Here is an 11,248-nt window from a genome sequence, read left to right as displayed (position 1 = left end):
TAATTTTAAATAACGCATGAGTGCATTTGGTATGAGAGAAAAAACAAAACCATAACAAAAGAAAACAAACTATCATAATTAAAAAACGAAAACAAAAAAAGTAACGAAGAATCGAATCGCTCCCTGATTTTTTAAAATTTTTTTGTTTTGTTTTTTATTATTATTGTTTTTATGACTCCAAAAAACATCGTTAAAATAAGAACCAAAAAATTTGGTATTAACTTTGTATGAACATAATAAACGCTTTAAAATAAGTGAAACCACTAAGAACTTAGCCAGTAAGGTAGAAAATGGACACTTAGAAAATCAATTTTATTAAAAAAAAAAAAAAAAAAAAATTAAACAAGTTAAAATATTTTTTAAAAATATTATGGGGGGCTATAGTCTATTTTAAAAAACAATATCTCCTTCAAGAACGATCATAAAATGTGTTTTCAATCGATATTTATTCAATACGGGACGAGTTTTCCTACCTAGCGAAAGGGGACGAGTTTTCCGGAGACGAGTTTTCCGGAGACGGGTTTTCCCGAGACGAGTTTTCCCGGGACGAGTTTTCCCGGGACGAGTTTTCCGAGCACCTTAAAAATTGATCTAAACTTCATATTATTATGTTTTTTTTAATAAATAGCGTTTTTTTTTCTAATTAATATATACTACAATCAGTTGAATTGCCAAGAAAAAGAAACTTCATAAAAATTCATTCATTTTTAAAAGATTTAAACGATTAAAATTCCATTATTTCAAAATGTCCAGTTACGACATAGATTTTTAATTTTGTTTATTTTTTTTTATATTAAATTTTGATATAAACATGACTCTTGCCAGCTACTTTATCGCCAGATTAAAACCGATTAAAAAATATTATTGCACAAATATTAAGTATTTTGTAGACCTCCCTCATATTTTGTTTGTCTCCTTTTACCAAACAAAAGTAGGAAAGGCGTACATATTCAGTAGGCACTACCAAAAGTCACCATAGAATTACCCCCTATATGTAAAACGATGTAACTTCATTATAAATTAATAATATCAATATAACTTTACTCCTGATCTGAAATGGAACACGTACATCAAGTCTGTTGCCAAGGTCGCTGGAAAGATGGTGGGATCCTTCTACCGCTCCAGAAGATATCTCACTACTGATGCAATTCTCTATCTATATAAAAGCCAAGTACGTCCAAGGATGGAATACTGTTGCCATATCTGGGCAGGAGCTGCCAAAAACAGCCTATCATGCCTTGACAGAGTACAAAATAGACTTCGTGGTTTAGTGGGGGATGCCCTTTTCTCTACCCTGCAACCTCTCTCCCACAAAAGAGACGTTGCGAGCCTATCCTTGTTTTGTTGTTATTTTCATGGCAGACTGCTCGTCTGAACCCCAATACCTGGTCCCCCCTCGCCAATCTTTCACAAAAAACACCCATCTAGCTGAATCCACTGTGAAAAATTTCCCCCACTCTATATCTGTGCCTAAATCAAAACGTGGATTCCATGAACAAAGCTTCTTTCTTAGAACTGCACGCCTGTGGAACTCTGTTCCGTCTGCCTGCTTCCCTCCGGACTACAACTTGGATGTCTTCAAGTCCAATGTTAACAAATTCCTAATAAACCGCCCCCCTAATTAAACACTTCATCAAATCTCCACACTAACGTAATGTACTTGCAATAACCCTTATCCCTGAGTGGCTACCGGACCTTGATAAGTGGTGATCACTGTGTAAAAAAAAAAAAAATAAATAAAAATAACTTTTGTACCATTTAAAAGAAGAAGAGAAAAATAAACCAGCAATAATTAAAAAAGAAATTAATCGAACGAAAATAATGAAATTGTGAGACGAAAATCGTGTTTACATAATTGGCGCTTTAAAATAACGTTCCCATTTTGAACGTGAAAACATACTCGTATTTAATAAATCTAGCAAAAATCAACCAATGGTCAGATTTTCGTGAAATTTTCGATACTTATCCATTTTAGAATGAAATTACATATAAAACGCAGTTTTCGTAAAATATATGAGGGACAAACCTTTTTTTAGTGCGTGTCCCCCCCCCCTATTTATTTTTTCGAAATTTGAACAAAATATATTTAAATCTATCGACATCTCTATTTATTATGAAACATAAGAGTTCAAATAAGTAAAACATTTTTTTTTTAATTTAAATGCATATATTGAACAAAAAATTACCTTGAAGTTGCAATTAAAAAATGATATAAATTTATTATTATTATTATTATTATTATTATTATTATTATTATTATTTATTTATTTTTATTTTTTTTAATAACGTTTTTTCGAGTTAATATATACTATAATCAGTTGAATTGCCAAGAAAAAGAAACTTCCTAAGATTTAATTAATTTTTAAAAGATTAAAACGATTAAAATTCCATTATTTCAAAATGTTCCGTTACAACATAGATTTTAATTAATTGAGTTTAATTTTTTTTTTTAAATATTAAGTTTTAATATAAATACGACTCTTTTCAGCTATTTTATCGCCAGATTAAAAACAATTTGAAAATATTATTGCACAAATATTAAGCATTTTGTAGCCCCCCCCCCTCATATTTTCTATGAATTTAGGAAAACTCGTCCCGGGAAAACTCGTCTCGGGAAAACTCGTCTCCGGAAAACTCGTCTCGGGAAAACTCGTCCCCTTTCGCTAGGTAGGAAAACTGGTCCCTTATTGAATAAATATCGATTGAAAACACATTTTATGATCGTTCTTGAAGGAGATATTGCTTTTTAAAATAGACTATAGCCCTCCCCCCATAATATTTAAAAAAATATATTTTTATTTGTTTAATGTTTTTTTTTTTGTTTTTTTTTTAAATAAAATCGATTGTCCGTTTTCTACCTAACTGGCTAAGTTCTTAGTGGTTTCACTTATTTTAAAGCGTTTATTATGTTCATACAAAGTTAATTACAATTTTTTTGGTTCTTATTTTAACGATGTTTTTTGGAGTCATAAAAACAATAATAAAAAACAAAACAAAAAAATTAAAAACTGGGTGCGTTACTTTTTTGTTTTGGTTTTTTTAATTATGATAGTTTTTTGTTGTTATGTTTTCGTTTTCTCTAATACCAAATGCACTCATGCGTTATTTAAAATTATGATTTTATCAATTATCCACATTTATTGTCGTCCTGTCAAATTTTGCAAAAATTAACTAATAAATTAAAAGCGAAATATGTTTTTGGCGCGAGAGATGCCATGTGCTAAGAATCTCTCGTTAACTCATTTTTAATTTTTTAAATTTTTACTTCAAAATTCTAAAATCAATCATTCAGAGAAAAAGTAATCACTAAATAAATTTATTAATCAATTTTATTGAAAACTCCGCTATCGTTTATCAAGAATCTTTTTAATTTCATTTTTTGTTGGTTGTTTTTCGTAGGGAGATATAGTTTTAACCCCCCTCTCTAAATTATATTTTTAAAAATATTAAAAAAATTTGGGTTTGTATTACTGTACACATAGATTCGAAAAAGTAGTTAAAAAAACAAATATATAACAAATAAATGTTATCAAAGGCAAGATAAGTTGGGTTACCCGATAAGTTACTTTTCTACCAAACTGGATATAATTCTCGTGTTTTTATTCAATTTAACATGTTTATTGAGCTCGAAAAGCATACAGTGTTTACCGATGTATTGGAAAATTTAAAATGGCGGCCGACTCTCTCTTTAACACGGTAAGTTCGGAAAAAGGTGTAATAAATCATAAACTAGACAAAATACTGTTAGAAATTTGCTCAATATATGTTACCGTGACATAACTTGACATATATTCGGTGGTTTTTTAATAGCATTTTCTCTAGTTTATTATTTATAACACCTTTTCCCGAACTTACCGTGTTAAAGAGAGAGTCGGCCGCCATTTTGAATTTTCCAATACATCGGTAAACACTGTATGCTTTTTGAACTGAATAAACATGTTAAATTGAATGAAAACACGAAAATTATATCCAGTTTGGTAGAAAAGTAATTTATCTTGCATTTGATAACATTTATTTGTTATATATTTGTTTTTTGACAACTTTTTCGAATCTATGTGTACAGTAATACAAACCCGAAAATTGATTAATAAATTTATTTAGTGATTACTTTTTCTCTTAATGATTGATTTTAGAATTTTGAAGTAAAAATTAAAAAAAAAAAAAAATTAGTTAACGAGCGATTGTTAGCACATTGCATCCCTCGCGCCAAAAAAATATTTTGTTTTTAATTTATTAGTTAATTTTTGCAAAATTTGACAGGACGACAATAAATGTTGATAATTGATAAAATTATAATTTTAAATAACGCATGAGTGCATTTTGTATGAGAGAAAACAAAAACATAACAACAAAAAAACTATCATAATTAAAAAACCAAAACAAAAAGCAACGAAAAATCGAATCGCTGCCTATTTTTAAATTTTTTGGTTTTGTTTTTAATTATTGTTTTTATGACTCCAAAAAACATCGTTAAAATAAGAACAAAAAAATTTGTAATTAACTTTGTATGAACATAATAAACGCTTTAATATAAGTGAAACCACTAAGAACTTAGCCAGTTAGGTAGAAAACGGAAACTTAGAAAATCGATTTTATTTAAAAAAAAAAAAAAAAAAAAAAAAACATGAAACAAGTAAAAGTATTTTTTAAAAATATTAGGGGGGGGGGGCTATAATCTATTTTAAAAAATAATATCCCCTTCAAGAATGATCATAAAATGTGTTTTCAATCGATATTTATTCAATAAGGGACCAGTTTTCCTATCTAGCGAAAGGGGACCAGTTTTCCGGAGACGAGTTTTCCGGAGACGAGTTTTCCCGGAACGAGTTTTCCCGGAACGAGTTTTCCCGGAACGAGTTTTCCGGGCACCATTTTCTATGTCTCTTTTTACCGAACAAAATATGGAACCCCGTAGGTAACCAGTAAAACCGTATTTCATATTTAATATACAAATGTTTATAATATTATTAATCGTTAAACTGTGTAAATCTTAAAACCTAACAAAATTATAACAAAGATTAATTATTAATTGCAGTTTGAAGAAGATAAACAAAGGTTTTTAAAAAAATCATTAAGTCGCTTCTGCTTTTCACTAGTTCGTATAGTTAACACAAGTCTGACGTCACGGGAACATGCGCTCCATTTTTCACAGTCGTTTGGAAGACCCTACGTTACGCCAATTTAAATAATAACAAACATAATTTAATACATAAAGCCCCCCCCCCCCAAAAAAAATGCTTCTTTAGGCTTAGTGAATAAATTATCTCCCTTTGGACGAAATTTCGGAAATCGTAATACTGAATTTCACATGAAAACAATGCTATCTAGGCGCCTATGTCAACGGAACCTAAAATCTAAGGGAGATAACCAGCATAGACATAGCAAAAAGTAAGCATATTTTGCAAGATATAATTTGGGACGCTGATGAAAGAATGTTAAACGGAAAAAAAAAAAAAAAAGAGAGAAAAAAAACATGATTACACGAACAGTGTACCTGCAAACGCCGGGTAAAGTTGAAGTTAGTTCCGGAAATGTCAGCAAAAAGAAAACAAGTTAATCAACGAAGTTAAAATATAACAATGTTAAGTAACAAAATAAACTTATTAATTAACGTATTACACAAAATAAAAGTAAAAAAACCTGTTACAATGAAACGATGTTAATTAACCCAAAACAAAAATTAAATAAACTTGTTAATTAATGGAAACGAAAAATCATATCACATATTGCTCCCTGATGGCAATAATTATACGGAGGAGAATACTTATCCCTTACCATCGTTTCAAACAAGTTTATTTAATTTTTCTTGTGGATTAATTAGCATCGTTACATTGTTACAGGTTGTTTACGTTTGTTTCGTGTTTATTAATAAGTTTGTTTTGTTACTTAACATTGTTATATTTTAAGTTCGTTGATTAACTTCACTAACTTGTTTCCTTTTCGTAAACTTCTTCAGCAATTTCCGGAACTCGGCTACAGTAATCGTGGAATGATTTTTTTTTTCATTCAACATTCTTTCATTGTTCTGCTGATTATTTCAGCGTCCCAAATTATATCTTGCAAAATATGCTCATTTTTGCTATGTCTATGCTGGTTATTTCCCTTAGATTTAATGGTCCATTGACATCAGCGCCGGCGCCGCCGGTGTCTACACATTCCTCATACTTGTGAGAAGATTATATCCAAAAATTACGAAAATCGATACGGTAGAAAAATATTTATTAAAGAAAATAAAGAAATAGAATTTGATTAAAACGATCGTAAGACACAGGGAATTCAAAAGGGAGGTAATTTTCCGTTTCGATTTAAACAAGATGCTGGCAATTTTTTACCTGCTAACACGATTAACGTTGTTTTTTTTTTTTAATAATTAAGTAATATTTAGGTAATTTCGGTTGCATAATTTGGAGCCTACCATTGTAACTTATTAGAATTGACAAAAAAAATCAGTTGAAACCATTGTTTTCTTTGTTTTTTTTTATCTAAAAACTCAATTTATCGGCTACAAAATCTCGTCCCAATTCTGTAGACGCGCCATTAATTTGTCTAAAATCCCTTAACGGCATTTTATTTGTCGCAATACTTTATTAGTTTAATGGGACAAAACAAAATATGACAGGGCCGAGGGGTGAAAAAATGTCCTCCCAAGTACCCCGGAATTGCCTGTGTACCTTAACTATATGACCCTGTGGCTTTTGTATTTTAAACATACAAAAACTCATATAAACACAATTAAAGTCTGAAAAGTAGTTTTCGTTATTGAAATATGTTTACTTACAGAAAAAAACAAAAGAACTAATAGTGACATTATTTTCGCACACACACACACACACACATATATATATATATTTGGTAAAACTGGTAATTAGTAAAAACCAGAAGAGAGTGCTCAATACTATTGCAGAGCAAATATGTGTTTTATTTTTTATTACCGTTTTATCTGTTTGGTTACATATGTTTCAGATGTTGGAAATTGGTCCAACATCTGAAACATGTAAATGTAGCCAAACAGATAAAGCGGTAATATATATATATATATATATATATATATATATATATATATATATATATAAGTAGTTAAATGAATTAATCCTAATCTTATAAATACAAGACTGGTAAATTAAAAATATATATCCATTTTGAATTTGGAAGCTGATGAATCACACAGGTAAGAAATTCATTTTTATAGCATGAAAAGGTTAGATAATGCAATTAAGAATGGGAAATTAGATCAAATATTCGTAACATGTCTTCTTCCTAAAATTAAGGGAGTTGGTGTTTGATCAACACTGCTGGGGAGCCATGATGTAATATACTGTTTTGTTTTTTAAATCCCCGACTCAGTATTGATCCTTTATAAAATAAATTGTTAGTAGTATAGTCAATTCGAGTTGACGCAGTGATTGCAGGGGATTAAATGACTTACTGACTAGATGGTTTTCTAACGAATGCTAAAAAATATATTTTTTATTTTTTTTGTATAGTTTTAAAGGTTAAAAACTTCCAAGACTATATATATATATATATATATATATATATATATATATATATATATATATATATATATATATATATTTAGTGGAGATGGTAATTAATAAAAACTGAAGAAAGTGCTCAATACTGTTGTAGAGCAAATATGCGTTTTATTTTTTATTACCATATCTTTCTGTTAAGTTACATTATTGTTTCGGCTACTCGGCCGTTTTTTTTTTGTTTTTTTTTTTTGCCGTCTGTAGCGTCCTTTTTTCTGTAAAAGTCTGAGGACGCTACGGACGGCAAAAAAAAAAACAAAAAAAAAACGGCCGAGTAGCCGAAACAATAATGTACCTAAACAGAAAATGTATATATATATATATATATATATATATATATATATATATATATATATATATATATATATATACAGAAACACCCTCTTGCACTTTAAGGAAACTAAAATAATAAGAAAAAAGAAACAGCAGTCATCTTACACCGGTTGAAAGAATGCCATTGATTGGATAGCGAAATTATGACGTCATTTTATAAATAAAATGGAACAATGATATTGACAATATTAGGAAACAGATTTTTTTTTTTTAATAAATAATTTTTATGTAGACAGGGATTTTTAAAACAATTTTTAAACAAGTTTTGAAACGTAATTTTATAAATAGAATAATTAGAAATGATAAAAAAGAAATGATATTGCAATTGACAATATTAGAAAACAGATTTAAAACGGTATTTAATAATTAATAGTATAAAAATAATATTGTAATTTTAATTTTTTTAAGTTAAGATAGAATTTAAAAATTAAAATTATTGTAAAAGAATTTAATAAGTATTTAATAATAGCATAAAAATAATTAATGTAAAATTTTTAAAGAGTTTAAGTCATTTAAGTAACAATTCGATCGCCAATGTATAGTGAACCATTTTATTTTAATTAAAAAAGTTAATTAGATCTGTCATTACAATAAAAGATGCTTCTAAAGTTTATCGCCGAAATTGGAGACGCCATTTTATTTCACGCACCTGCTGTCCAAATGCAAGGAAGGCACCATTATTTTAAACTATGTCCGAAGAATGAAATAAATAACAAAAAAGTTAAATAAAGTAAATAAAGAAAATGAAAGAGAACATATATCCATAATTGCTTAATTGGAAATATTGCAGGATTAACATTTTTTAAATTCAATTTATAACATTATATAATCAATTCTAATACTGCAATATTTTAAGTTATAAATTTATTATATTTTTTACTAGAATATCTTGTCCTTTTTTCCAGTTTTAACAACTAATCCTTTACTTTTTCATGTTTAAGCTTAACCATATTACTTATCATGCTCGCATTTTCCTATTGTAATCCATGATTTTTCCAGGCTTCAGGTTAATTCATATGTTCTTTGTTTAATTTCAGTTCAAATTTTTTTGCAACCATAAACATAACATATGCATATGTAATAACAATGTACGGACCCCCCCCCCAATTATCTCCCTTTCATTCTTTCATTCTCTGTTTCACTTGTTATTTCTCTTTTCGTGAGAGCGGTGAATTGGTAGCAACAGTAGTTGATGAAGCGACGTGTTGTTATGGAAACCAGTCATAAAAAACGTCGCTCACCTCATGCATTTTTACAATTTTGAACACCAGTAAATCATGATAACTTTTGTTTTACTGAACGAAAATTGAATTTTTTTTCTCAATATATCTAAGAAAGTGATCGATAAATCGTTATACTTTTTAAATTTTGGTCGAAAAATGAGTGGTGAAGCTTTAAAATGACTAAAACTACCACGTAACCATATATTCAAACACTACCGTGTTTGAATGATAACTTAATTTTCTCTACATCAAAATCTAATCTTGTGTCTAACTCTGCCCACCTGGTGAGACAATTAACTAGGAACATAGTCCTGGACATATTATCTCCGGGAAAGGTGGGTAAGTCCATTTCCTTTCAAGTATTTGATGTCGGATGTAAATTGCAGCAAATAAACCATGTGACGTAGTTCTCTTTGCAAATACTAATGAGGTTGTTCTTATTAAAATAAATGGCGAAATAATTACAAAACTATTTGGAGCAACATTCATGGATCAATTATAAAAATGTATAAAATAATAAGAAAGTGAAGTGTCAAAATTAAAGTTTGTGTTTGAATGGCCGAATACCGTTAAATGTTTGTGCAGAAAAAAAAAAAAAAAGAAGGTTTTCTTCAGCTTGCAATGTTCTCGGCATATGCAAAAACAACAATCCTTTTTTTTTCTTTTACTGTATCAAGGTGTGTAGAAAATCCATATTTCTTTCGTCCCACGAACACACGAATAAACCGTATGTTCAAGCGATTCCGATTCCAAAAAAAAAGAATAAATAAATAAATAATAATGCCCTCTCTAATAATGCCACAGAAAGAGTATCAAAATGTTTATAATGTTTGCATTATTTAAAGTATTTTTTTTCATTTTAGATATTGTTTAAATTATTGTTATGAATAAATTACTCTGACACATATATTAAATATTAAAAATAAGTAATTCCGACTGAAAGAAAGATTAAACTATTTTAATGTCTAGCTTGGGCGTAAAAATAATGTTACTTCAATTTTTAATTTGTATGTGACATAATTTTCAAACATTATTTGGTAATCTCCAAAAATACCGTTAGGGCTTACAACATGGCCGCCAGAAGAGTCACGTGATCCGGTTGATCCAAAACATGAATCGTGAAAATGGAAAACGCAGCCTTAAAGGCAAACTTTTACAAACAATCACAATTTGTTTGTATTTAATTTTTTGTTGATATAATGTTGTTATAAAAATAGGCAAACTTTGAGAAACAATCTTAGGTTGTTTTTAGTTAAAACAGTGTTTATAAAAAGTATTTTATTCAGAACAAACAAGTGGTCGACTAGGTGTATCAGAATTTTAGGCGGAATTTTTGACACCCCCAACAAAAAACTGCGAATAAAATATATAAAACTCGTAATTTCTGTTTTTAAAGTTGGTTGTCAATTTTCTTTATGAAATATACTTCCAAAATAAACTATTACAGCCGTTTAAAACATAATAGAAGTATTATTTTTTATTTTTTAAAAACAATGTTTACAAAATGTCTACGCACGTTCGTAGACATTTTGTAAACATTTAAAAAACAAACAAACTGTGATTGTTTCTCAACAAAAAATTAAATGACCGTTCTAAATAAATTATTTATTATGATATTGAAAAACTGTTTTTGTACTTAATTATTATGCTTGTTTGTCAAAGTTTACTTTAAATTTGCGTTTTCCGGTTTCGTAATACGGCGATTCATGTTTTGGATCAACCGGATCACGTGACTCTTCTGGCGGCCATGTTGTCAGCCCTAACGGTATTTTTGGAGATTACCCATTATTTATATATTTTATATTCTAATGGTCTTATATAGTGTTTTTTAATGAAAAAGCAAAGCCTTAATATGGAAATCCATACAGGCTTCCTTCAGTCTTGACAGACTATGGATACTCACTATAAGGGTGACTGCACATGAAATTTTTGTGGAAAGAGTCTTGCAATCTCAAACCACACTTCTCCTGAGTCGACATTGTTGAATACCAATGGCAAGTGGAGGTTCAGGATGACTGGAAACAAATGCCGAGAAGCGGAAAGAATATACAGCCCCTAGAATTCCCAAATGGTCATCCATCTGGTACTAGCCAGGCTCAATGTTGCTTAACTTCGGTGATCTGACGGGAACCGGTGCGTCAACAAGATTATGCCGTACAG

The 11,248-nt window shown here is 29.3% G+C and overlaps 1 pseudogene; it reads right to left on the bottom strand.

Annotated features, from left to right (window-relative positions):
- Positions 1-11,131: 11,131 nt before the first annotated feature.
- LOC145269891 (5S ribosomal RNA) lies at positions 11,132-11,248 on the bottom strand (annotated as a pseudogene).

This window comes from Euprymna scolopes, chromosome 45, assembly GCF_053919585.1.
Source record: "Euprymna scolopes isolate OS-2025 chromosome 45, ASM5391958v1, whole genome shotgun sequence".
Lineage (NCBI taxonomy): Eukaryota > Metazoa > Mollusca > Cephalopoda > Sepiida > Sepiolidae > Euprymna > Euprymna scolopes.
The sequence above is the reverse complement of the archived record's forward strand: the minus strand, read 5'-3'. Positions and strand labels throughout refer to the sequence as shown.